The 11,879-nt window shown below is 47.0% G+C and overlaps 1 long non-coding RNA gene across 8 annotated transcripts; it reads right to left on the reverse strand.

Moving 5' to 3' along the window:
* Positions 1 to 1,329: 1,329 nt before the first annotated feature.
* LOC122234988 lies at positions 1,330 to 11,488 on the reverse strand. 8 transcript variants are annotated; one of them, XR_006213007.1, is made up of 5 exons: positions 7,634 to 11,488; positions 6,834 to 6,894; positions 5,658 to 5,875; positions 2,456 to 4,480; positions 1,330 to 1,704 (listed from the first exon to the last, which is right to left on the reverse strand). It is a non-coding gene; the product is annotated as an uncharacterized LOC122234988 (long non-coding RNA). The 8 variants fall into 8 exon arrangements; XR_006213004.1 differs by having other exon boundaries at positions 5,658 to 7,767; positions 8,680 to 11,488; XR_006213005.1 differs by having other exon boundaries at positions 5,658 to 6,894.
* Between the last annotated feature and the right edge of the window lie 391 nt (positions 11,489 to 11,879).

The raw sequence follows: 11,879 nt of genomic DNA on the forward strand, positions 1-11,879 counted from the left end.
CTCCAGTTTCTGACCATTAGTTCCGGCCCAGAATCTCGTCTGTGGTTCTTGGGATGAGCTAATGAGGCTGTGGGCTGGCTCTGATTGGGGGCGGCTCAGTAGCTCTGCTCTCCTTCACAGCCACCTTACACCTCACACCCTGGGGCCCAGGTCCCCAGGAGGGCAGCCCCCAAGGTCGCAGAGGGGTGTTCCCTGTAGAGCAAAGCCAGGGAGAGCACAAGCCTTTTTGATGGTCACTTGAGTACTTTAAGCCAGATGTCACTCTTTGGATGAGGTGAGGATGCCTCCCGCCCTGAGCCACCCCCCCGGCCCTTCTTAAATGTTATATTTTCCAGGAATATGCTAGAGAGACTACTTGTGCTCCAATGTCTGTTCTCTTCCTCTCTTAATAGAATATCAGTTTTTACTGGTTGCCCCAAATAAAGACATTTCCCAGCCTTCCTTGTGGCTTGTGTGTGTGTGTGTGTATGTGTGTGTGTGTAACGGGAGATTCTTTGAGAAGCAAACATCTCCAAAATGCAGTCTTCTGCTAAGTCTGCAGAATATGCTTGGAGCCCGTGTGGTTTGTTAGGAGATGAACTTGTGCAGAGAGTGTGGATACACACTGCGTGACAGCAGGCTGGGCCTCGGACATCCGCAAGGGAGTGAAATCAGGGCAGCTCTTGCTAAGACGGTTCTCTATTATCTGCATAAGAACTAAGAATGGAGTGCAAGTGAGTCACCAAAGTTAAAGGCGAGAAACAACAGCTGAGATTGGACCAAGAGACCAATAAGCCACAGTCTGTTACATATTATTGCACAGTGTTACGGGGGGGGGGGGGGGAGGTTTTAGACGGGTTTAATGTGGAAGAATATGAGTTGGGCTATTCCAACCCTGTCCCCAAATATATGTGTTTGTGTGTGGGTATGTGTGGCCAAGATACATAACTATATTTTGTACAGGTACCTATATGGTGCTCTCTTTTAACCATATTTGTTTCATTCTTTCTAATTCTGAGAATATATACGCGTATCTTCCTCGGTTAGAGTATAACATCACTTGGGACAAAATCCCTTCCATTAAATTCACTTTCATAAGAAGGTTCACAACTATAGCTTTCAAAGAATCTTAGTATTAGAAACAGGACTAGAGGGGCGCCTGGGTGGCTCAGTCAGTTGGGCGGCCGACTTCGGCTCAGGTCATGATCTCGCGGTCCATGAGTTCGAGCTCTGCATCGGGCTCTGTGCTGACGGCTCAGAGCCTGGAGCCTGTTTCAGATTCTGTGTCTCCCTCTCTCTCTGACCTTCCCCCGTTCATGCTCTGTCTCTCTCTGTCTCAAAAATAAATAAACGTTAAAAAAAAAGAAAGAAAGAAACAGGACTAGAGGTCCCTTTGGATGTGTTCAAGCAGGCTGTAAATTCACATAAACTGAGTAATAACTCGGTCCACATCTCTCCCCCATGGCATGTGAGGTTATTTTGTGCGATCTTGTCAGATGTGGGGACAACCTCCATCGCCAGCACTCCCTGACCTACCCAAACAGGAACGGTCTGCTCTTCCTTACTGATTCTTTAAAGTCACACAACTTTTTAATTAAGCATGCTATAACGTTTCCAGGAAACAGATGCGGACTTACTGGCTTGTACTGTCCATGAGTCACCTTTGGGACAATTGGGCTGATGTTTCTGTGACTCCTGTCTTTTGACGTTCTCATTTCCCATGCCCTGTAAGAACCCATGGCTACTCAGTTTTATCTGCAAATCTTTTCAGCGCCCTGAAAGCAAGTTTTTGGGGCCAAGAGACACAAATCTATTTTGTGCAGCACCTCTATAGATAGAGTGTTCTCTTTTAACCAGATTTGTTTCATCCTTTCTAATTCAGAGAGGTATCTTTGATGGAGAGGAACCGGAAAGGAGTTATTTGTTGACTTAAAGGTATCACGAAGAATAGAGTCCTTCTAACGTTTAAACAGGGACGGTTCTCCACCCTGGCTGTACATCAGAACCACTTTGAAAGATAAAGGCAAAACAAAACAGAAAGGAAAAAAAAAAAAAAAAAAAAAAGCCTGGAACCCACCCCAGACATCCTGACTTAATTGAGCTGGGCTGGGGGCCTGGACATCTGTATTTTTCTAACGTGTAGAATTGAAAATCACTGCAAATCGAACCATTAGAAAAGTTATGACTTTTTTAAAGGCTCTATTCCATAGGAAATCTTGTCTGTTGTCTCTTCAGCTGCAGTGAAGCTGTGGCAGATAAAAAGAGACCTTCAGGCTGTAAGCCCACATACCCATGGGGGCCCTGAGCATCAGGGGTGGGGGCAGACTACTTAGCTTGGTGATTCTGAAACTCTATTTTTGGATAGAATCATCTGAGGACCATGTCTGAAATACAGATTCCTGGGGGGTGGAGCTCCATTCTGAAGTGGTTGAGGACAGAAGGAAGGCGGGGGTGGTCAGGAATCTGCATTTATTACCTGCAGGCCAAGCGATGCTGACGCTCCCGTCCACAGCCTTAGCCAGTGGCACATGCGTGGGACACCGTTCAGTATATTCACAGCAGAACTTCTCAGTGTTAGTCGTGACCCTGATGGACTGGGGATGGCTTAGAGTTCAGCAGATCCAAAGGGAAAAGCCTGATCCTGGACCACAGAAACAGATGCTGACAAAGCCATGTTTTCTGGAAGTTCCCCATCATTTCCGGGTTGATTCTTTACCAATCCCTCCCCAGCCGTGTCCTGCAATTTTTGGTCAGCTGTTGTCTTTACACCATGCCCCTCCTTTCTTAACCTTTGCCCTCTAAACACAATTTCTTTTTTTAATATAATTTATTGTCAAATTGGTTTCCATACATCTAAACACAATTTCTAAGTGCTGACTAGCCCCAGTCGGAAAAGCCTCAGCTTCAGGAGCCCTCCGGGTACCTCCCACCCAGGAGAGCGCTCCGTCACTGTCCCGGGGCCTCTGAGGTACCCGAGTGCCTTCTTTCATGTGACCAAACTGCCTTTCTGAGGGCTCTCTTATACCATGGCCCCTTTTCCTTTCTGGCCATGAAGTCCTACCCAGGGGTCTCTAAACTTACCACAGTGTGCACCCCATCCAAGCAAAGCCTCCTACACCCCAGAGCTGAGCCCCATCCTGCCCTAGAGCCACGCTCTCTGCTTACCCAGGCTCTCCCTACTAGAATCTGGGCACGGTGTTTGCTCTTTTTCCCACACCCCTTTTCCACTGTTAGTCTCAATACCTTTTCTATATGAAACTGTGAACTTGCAACCATACATGTTTCCTTTTAGGAGAAAAGTCTATCTAAATAGGCTGTCATTTTTCATTCTTCATCTCAGCGATGAAATCATCAACACGTCACAAGTTTGCCAAACGCGTGCTTTTAGTAGACCATTCTGGTAAAGGATCAGAGAACTGAACTACATGCTTAACTCCATCTTGCCTCTTTCTCGAATCAGGATTCGGAGACCATGGCCTACAGATGCTGGATCCCGTGGTCCCCAAGTTTTGTAATAACCCCCACGGCGAAATCACTTGTCGTCACTTCACTTCTAATTTGGGGACACACACTGACCCTGTCACCCCTTATATTAGGCCTTCCATATCCCAGTCCTCACCCTGCTTCTGGGGTACCTGGGGATTCCAGGTGTTAACATCGCAAGTTCCCTTTGCCTAATACAATCTCCTAACTTGAAACCCATTATAAGATTCCTTACCCTTTCCCATCGTTCCATGAAAATTAACAGATTCTCCAACTGCTCTGTCTCAGCCACACACACTTTCTTATGAATACCAACATTTACAGTTTCACCTGAGCTCTTTTCTCACCCTTTCAAATGTCAGCGTAAAGGCCTTTTGGTGAAATTATGGAATTTCTGGCAAGCACATTTTTCCAGATCTTCCCAGGTAGACTTTGGCTCTCACCAGAAATCCATCGTTCTGGCGTGACAGTTGCTCTCCAGGTCAACTGCTTGCCAGAAACCATCAAGAACTTGGAAAACCCTCACAAAAGGAACGACAACAGAGGACTTTTGGCTCACGACCTTTTGCGCTGTGAATAGCCGGCTGCTTGTCTGCCCTACACCTGGCAAATCTTGACTGGCAGCGTGCGGTGCGGCTGGATCTCAGGAGACCTTGTTACTTGTCGAGTGTCCGCCTTCATGTTCCCAAGGCCCGCGTGCCAACCTGGCCCTTCCTCTAGTTGCTGCTGTTGCCTGCTGAGGAAGGGGAATGCTTCTCTCTCCTGCTGCCACAGGTCTTTATCGAAGCCGTCAGAGGCTGGCCTTGCCGAAGTCCTCAGTCAGCACTCTCAGGAGCTTCCGGTTCGTCACCTCACACCTAGGTTAGAGACATCTGACTGATGCCACTCGGGACCACCTCCAAGGACTCCTACCTGCTAACACTCACCCCAACCGTCCTGATCCAGTGGGAGTGCGTGTGGACCCAGCCGTCTCTACCCAGTGGCTGCGGGCAGGTTTTGTTCTGTTTTGTTTGAGGATCTAATCGGCAAAGTGGGACAAAGACTATTAGTCTCGATGTTCTTTTTACAACTTGTCCCATTTTATTTCAAGATTTTATTTTTAAGTAATCTCTGCACCCAATACGGGGCTCGAACCTACCACCCCAAATCAAGAGTCGGGTGCTGACTGCGCCAGCCAGGCGCCCCGAATATACTCCATTTTTAGAACACACACATATTTAAGATTCTCTGAGACTCCACAGACTCTCCTCCTCCAGTGATTAGCCCTTCCCTCAGTTTCACAAGAGAACTCTTGAGATGGGCGCTCTACCCCTGCTCTTTCCACCTTCCCAACTCCCGTTCCTTCGTTAACCCATTTATTTTTGGCTTCCCTTGTCACCACTCCAAAATGATCTTGTTAAGATCACCAATATGCCCACCTGCCGCCAAGACTTTGCTAGCTTCCTCTTCCTGGCTCTCCTCTCTGAGACACTTACCAGGGAGTGAGTGCTCCCTCCCTGAGGCACCCTCCTCTCTGAGCTGCTCGACTGGTTCCTCCCCTGGTTCTGCTCTCCTTTCTTGACTCCTCTTCCTCTACTTCATCTGACTGCTGGCTTCTGCTCAGGGCTCCTCCCCTCGAAGTGACCTTACCCAGTCCCATAGCTTTAAATACCTTCTGCATGGGGGCGCCTGAGTGGCTCAGTCGGTTGAGCGTCCGACTTCGGCTCAGGTCATGATCTCACAGTCCGTGAGTTCGAGCCCCGCGTCGGGCTCTGTGCTGAGAGCTCGGAGCCTGGAGCCTGCTTCCGATTCTGTGTCTCCCTCTCTCTCTGACCCTCCCCCATTCATGCTCTGTCTCTCTCTGTCTCAAAAATAAATAAACGTTAAAAAAAAAATTTTTTTTTTTTAAATAAATACCTTCTGCATGTTTGACCACTCTGTAATTTCTATCTTCAGCCAATCCCTCCCTGAGAATCATATACGCACCTGGACCCACGTGCTTCAAGTACGACGTACTTGACATTGCTGCCGGGCTAATGGCCATCGCAAACCTGTCCAGAGGTGAGTTCTTAAATTCCTGACGTGCTGTTCCCAAAACTCTCCCCTCACCCATCTTCCCCATTAGGTCAGTTTATGCCAGAAGCCTGGCAGTGGGCTCTGATTCCTCCTTTTCTCTCATTCATAGAGAAGCCATCAGCAAGTCTTGTTGGTTCTACCTCTAAAATCTTTTCAGTCAGCCCATTCGTCTCCTGCCACCACCCAGGACCAAGTCTCCACCGCCATCTCCCAGGATTGTTGGTAGTCTCCTAATTGTCTCCCACTCCCACGCTCGCCACGTTCCAGATGATCCTCCACATGGCAGGAAGGGTGCTCCCGACAAAATGCCAATCGAGTCACATCCCTCTCCTTCTCAGAACATCTTCCATTCTTCCCGCTGCATTTGAAATAAAGTCCAAAAGCATCACCACAGGTGACAAAGCGTTGCCTCATCTGGTTCCTGCCCACCTCCAAACCTCATCCCATGCCACACCATCCCGAATGTTCCCTTCACTCCAGCACACGGGGCCCTTCCAGTCCTGGAACAGGCTAGGCTCTTTCTTGCCTCTGGGCTCTGTACTTGCTGTTTCCTCAGCCTGCAAGGCCGAGGTTACCTGGCCTCCTGAGAGGAATCTGATGGCCACCTATCTAGAGAAGGGCACGCCTGTGGTACTTTGACAATACCTGTCTTCCCCTCGGACTACAAACTGCATGAAGGCAAGGACCTGTCTATCAAGCCTAGGGTTGCACCCCCAGGCCCTGATACGTGGCTGATTGGTACTGAATGATGATCCAGAGGTGGGTCTTTTGTCTACAGATTGCTAAGGACCGACCTTCATAGGCCACAGCTCCCCATAAAGGTATGCGGTTGTAGGATCTCTGGCACCCGTGAAAGTGTGCTGCTCAAATTTCCTAGGCCATGGGAACCCAGCTGACAGCCCCAGTTGTGGCCCTGTTGGATCCAGCGGTCTTCCTTCTGGGGCCACCCTCCACCCCTGCTCACCCGGCCCCCAACCACTGCCCAGCCCTCCCCTGCACAGGAGGCCTCTCTCAGGCGACTTCTGCTTAGGAACACCCCATCGGCCTGGCAGAAAGCTTTCTCAGGACTGCGTGGCAGTCTGACGCTTCTCCCCAGTTCTTCCTTTCGTATCAGTTCTCCCTTCACAGGCGTGAGAACTGCCTGGTAGTCTGGAGGCTTTCCAGGAATATTCCTACCCTCTCCCTCGGTCCTTCACAGGCATGTCCCCTACCCTGTTGCACTTCCAGTCCTGTTTTGGCATCAGTTTCCCAGGTGCCCCTTTAGAGCCTTGAAATATTGATACTATAAACCGCAGTCCAGAAAAACAAACTCTTACCTGATACTGTGTGTAAAACCATCTGCTCCCTTCCCACACCTCCTCTAGGCAAGACCTTCAACTAGAAGAGATAAAAAAAACACCACCTGTGCCCCGGAACTTCTGGTTTACCACCTAGGGTTCCAGATCACTCGAGATACATTCCAGATGTCACTTAACCTTTGTCCCCACAGGAGCTAGCAGAATAGGTAACCACTGGCTGACCTGGTCAGTTCTGGCACAACTGAGGCCCGTGCTCCAGACAGGCAGCGTTAAGTTCACACGCAGGCATCTATAAACCCCTCAGTAAATGAAGTCACCAACTACTGGCCCTTGTTTGGTTCTACTGACGTTGTCTCTGTAGCTCCTAGAAGGCTTCACTCGTGTTGTGGAGAATAAAACCTACTCTCTTGTGAGGGAGAAGCACATTTGGCTCTATAACTTGTATACGTGGCATTTCTTCACCTTCTCTGGCTGAAAAATCAATCCTTTTTGCCCTACTTCTGTGTAAGCGCCATGAACACCAATGGTCTGTTTTGTCCATCATCATGTCCCATAAAGGCCCTTGGCAATTGCTGAGCAAACTGTCCCATAGGTGCTTTCCCATTTTCTGAAACTCAGAGTAATCAAGTGACTTTCCCATTCAAGTGGCTTATCTGCCAGGGTCAGAAAAGTAGACTGCTTATTGTGTATGGTTAGCATTTACTCAACACTCGCTCTAAGCATCCAGTGCTTACATCCCATTTAAGAGGTAACTAACTCTCATCATCGTCCCTACTTTGCCGATGACTACATAGGTCTGGCCAGGTTAGGTGACTTACCTAAAGTCACAAAGGGAAAAGGCAAGGCTGAAACTCAAACACAGGTGAGGTCAGAGCCCACGTTCTAAATTCTCACACCATACTGCTTCATCCCAAATGACAAGAAACGATCATTCCCCTCAACACGATCAGAACTGAAAAGAATAGACTGTTAGATCTTTGGGAGGCTAATGAAAGGTCAATAAAACATCTGGTAGCAGCAGTAAGCCACAGGGCAGAATTACATTTTGCCTTTCCTTAGAAGAAAAATAAGCGGATCTCAGTGTTAGAACAGTAGCTCAGTAAGATCAACACTGCCAGCGATCCCGTCATTGACAGAACAGCTGACACTGACACTGACCGACTCGAGGTACCCACGTCAAGACCCAATGATACATGGACCAAACAAAATGGGGCAGTGTCCTCTCAGGCTGCAATAAGAGAAGATTTGAGTAGATGGAAAAGGGAGAAGGAATAGAGGACAATACAGAAGAATTACGAGAGTTAAGCAAGCGTGTGGTTTTCCCCTGAGATTTGCCATTCCCAGTTTTGCATTTGACCATTTAACGCATACATCACATTCCTCTGTTCGGTCTTAAGGGAAAAACTGCCAAATGCTGGTTGTGGATTAATCGCTGCAGTGCCATTCAGCTCTTGTTGACACAGGGACGAACATTCGAAATACGGTATTAACAACTGGTGGGGCGCGGGCTGGTCAGTCAGGTCCTGGGCCACAGTGCTGCCGCAGGGTCTGCCAGGCCCCTATTCTGTCATCCCTTTTGTTGGTAGGGCAGAAGGAGGTTACGGAAAGCAGAGGGACAGCGTGGCTGAGGAGTGGGCATCATTTGGGATGATCGGTTAAGTTATTCCCTACTGGGTAGAAGCATCTTAATATGGTAAGTGGCAGGGCTGGTCAGACTGGTACAGCCACTAATCAGCTTTGGATACAGGTTAATTGGATCCTAATTTCAAACCTCTTGGGTGAAAACGTTTGACCCTGAACTTTTTATTTCACGTTAGATCAAGTTATGTTAATGAAGAACTAGCTTAGAATATGAAAGGCAAACCTCTGTATTTCGACATAAGCGTCACTCCGTGGTCTTGGTACGTTAAAACCATTTCCTTTGAAACTCCAAGTTTTCCTTGTAATCTATCTTCCCCCAGGGATCTGCCGGTAGTCACATCAATCCCACAACAGGAAGATTAATTCTTTTAGGCCTGTAGTTAGACTTTCGAGAACAAAACAACAAAATACCAGTAAACCTCAAGTTCTTTGCTCATGCAACCAAACACCCTTATGGAAGTGGATGTGGAGGCAAGGCCTCCCTCACGTAGGGCGTGTCCAGCGGGCTGTGGCATTTCCCTCAAGTGGCCGGCCCTTCAATTAGAGCCTTTCACAACGCGGGCCGATTAAAATCCGGTTTTATATTGAGTTGGTGAGTTTTGTAGTTAGAGCTTTCAAGGTGTTTTAAATCACAGCTGAGCAGGGTGACTCTGGTCATGGGAATTTTCCCCTTTACACAGTGCAAACAAACCATTAAAAAATAGTGGCACTTTGAATTTGGAAGCCGAAACCCAAACCAATCAAACCAAACCAACCAACAAACAAAACCAGTTTCACAGTATGGATGGAAAAGTAAGGGGCTTCTATTTCCATCTGTCTGTACGGATTGAATGATTTACCACAAAGCACGAGTTACTCTTATTATCTACAAACTAATTACCACCACCCAGACTGTAAAGAACAAGGGAAGGGAAGAAAAGCTCCAAATTAAGACAGGTATTTCCCACCGCCTATCCATTCAAAACACAAAACAGCATCAAATATTTTGAATATCTGCACCTACCCAGACCGGATGCCCTGGGCCAAAATGTATCTGCACAACCTCCTTTTCCAGGGAGTGCTGCTACCTGTCAGATGGCCAAGGGCCATGTTTGAGGGTTTTCCTTTCTACCATGTAATAGCTAGTGGTTATCCTCATTTCAGAGACGAGAACAGTGGGATTCAGAGATGTGCAGTTAGTTTACTGCTCAGAGTCACTCAGGTTCTCAATGGCAGGGATAGATTCAAATCTAAGTTCGCCCGACTGACACAGACCTAGGCGATTTCCCCCGCATCAGTGACTCTTAACTATCTTCTTCCTGCTATGATGCACATGCGATTTCACACTCGCATCTGTGACAACCAGGCATACCTAGAGTTTGTATGTGTGGTTCTCTACCTGCTGCATGTAATTCGAGCTCTTTCTCTCCCTCTGAAGAAAGCATGCTGAAATGCTACTTAAGTGGTGTTCTTGCAGGGGACAGACAGTCTTGAAACCATTCCAATTCATAAAAGAGTCTACAAGCTTTGGTACTTTACAGCAATCACTAGTTAACAGCTTGCTTTTCATAGCGTGAAAGCACACACCAGCACATCGCACACGGTCTTGGAGAACCACTGAACTACACCTCAAAGGGCTCGAAACTTTACAAAAACACTTTAACATAGATTTTAAAAATATCGTCCTTGCACCGCTAACAAGAGCTTCCGAACGGCTCCTCTGCCATTTGTCCACGCAAAACACGTTGGGACGCATGGCCTCCTTACCCACGTCAAAGGACAGCCAGGGTGGAAGCTTGTGTAGAGACCTTTAACTCCGAAATTGCACTTCTGGGAGTTTTTTTTGAGAAAGTAACCACTATTACATTTGAGTTAAAAGACTAAAATAAGTCTCATAGTTTAAACTGGCCAGGAAGGATATCATAATGTCAATATATTCCTAAATAAATGAATCGATAACTTGGTATCCTCTATTTTCATGCTACCTAGAATGACTAGTATATTTTATGTCACCGAGGACTAAAACACTGAAAACGTCGGTTAAGATGCTGTATTTGAATATGGCATATTTGTTTCTAAGTATTTTATGCCAACACTTTAAATATAAATTAAGCTAGTTGTGCCTAAAAAATAGACAACGCCAAGTACATTTTAAGCTCGAGCACTGGTGCCGAACTACAATCAGGTTTCCCTGGCTATCAGGGCTCCGGGCCTCTCTGAAGGAAGCCTTGACTTAGGTATGGACATTTACCATAGGACACTTCCTGGGCTTCTCAAGTCAGTGGTCTACATCTGCTTCCTTGCTACCCAGTTTCTAACCCGTCTATTTTCCCGAAACCGCATTTCCTTGACCTCAGAGCAGCACTTGGGATGACGACCGCTGCAGTTCAGAAATGCATCTAATCCACACCCTGGCACGAAGCAGGCATTCACTGAATGATGGCAGTTCACGCCTCTGACTGCCCGGCCTTTGCTCACTCTTCTCACAGGACTCCCGGAGCCCGTAGTATCCTGGTACGCTCAATGTGTCCCTGTCACCTGCTCTTTTAGTCACTGTTCCTGGCTCCTTCTCTACCCATCTTCCAAATGGCAAGGCTTTCCAAAGTTTTACACACAGCTTTTTCTTTTTACTATATACTGCCTTAGAAATAAACACCATTTCTAGGGTTTCAAAGATCACCATTATGCACATTAAGGAAAATCTCTCTCTTCAGTCTTAAGTCACAGTGTCACATTCCAAACTAAATGGGCTAACTACTCAAGAAGTGCTGCCGTGTACCTTCTACCAGTCTACTTTTTCAAGGGTAGACTGGGTCTTATACTTTTTGTAGGCTTTGCGTGTTTTATATGCAGCGTGGACCCTTTATACATTTCACTTGCTTTTACTCTTTTATGGATCCATATGCATCCTTAAGTTGCTAGAAGCTCTTCAGCTTAAAAACAAATGGGAAACCAAGGTCCCAAGTTCTATGCCAAAGAACAATGGTTTCCAAAGTGAGGTGTGTGTGCATCCCCAAAGGCAAGGGAATTAAAAGCAAAAATGAACTACTGGGACCTGATGAAGATAAAAAGCTTCTGCACAGCAAAGGAAACAACCAACAAAACTAAAAGGCAACCAATGGGATGAGAAAAGATATTTGCAAATGACATATTGGACAAAGGGCTAGTATCCAAAACCTATAAAGAGCTCACCAAACTCCACACCCGAAAAACAAATAACCCAGTGACGAAATGGGCAGAAGACATGAATAGACACTACTCTAAAGAAGACATCCAGATGGCCAACAGGCACATGAAAAGATGCTCAACGTCGCTCCTCATCAGGGAAATACAAATCAAAACCACACTCAGATATCACCTCATGCCAGTCAGAGTGACATGAACAAATGAAATGAACAAATCAGGAGACTATAGATGCTGGAGAGTATGTGGAGAAATGGGAAC

The sequence above is a fragment of the Panthera tigris genome, chromosome F2 (assembly GCF_018350195.1).
Source record: "Panthera tigris isolate Pti1 chromosome F2, P.tigris_Pti1_mat1.1, whole genome shotgun sequence".
NCBI lineage: Eukaryota > Metazoa > Chordata > Mammalia > Carnivora > Felidae > Panthera > Panthera tigris.